We start from the raw sequence: 375 nt of genomic DNA on the forward strand, positions 1-375 counted from the left end.
CCTTTGCGTCTAAACACATTTTTCTTACAGTTCAAGGATCGGGAAGTGATGACGGTAACAAACACTTCTGTGAGATGGTAACGGGCGTAACCGGAACCAGATACCTTACTAAACACAACCTTTAGCTTCATCTTCACTTTCTTTCCGGAAAGAAGAGCTATAATTTACAGTCATTTGAGTTTTACCTAGTTGAGAGTGTAAACAACACTAAAGAGCGTAAACTTCAATATACAGAGCACTTACCAAAGCGGTGCAACCAAACGGAAATATAGGTTAACAAAAGTTCAAAACCTCTTTGAACTTCCTACATTTTTATTAAGCTATATTTTAATTAGAAACATTAAAATATTTTGTAAGCAATGTAATAAATATGAT

Source organism: Brassica oleracea, chromosome C1, assembly GCF_000695525.1.
Source record: "Brassica oleracea var. oleracea cultivar TO1000 chromosome C1, BOL, whole genome shotgun sequence".
In the NCBI taxonomy this organism is placed as follows: Eukaryota; Viridiplantae; Streptophyta; class Magnoliopsida; order Brassicales; family Brassicaceae; genus Brassica; species Brassica oleracea.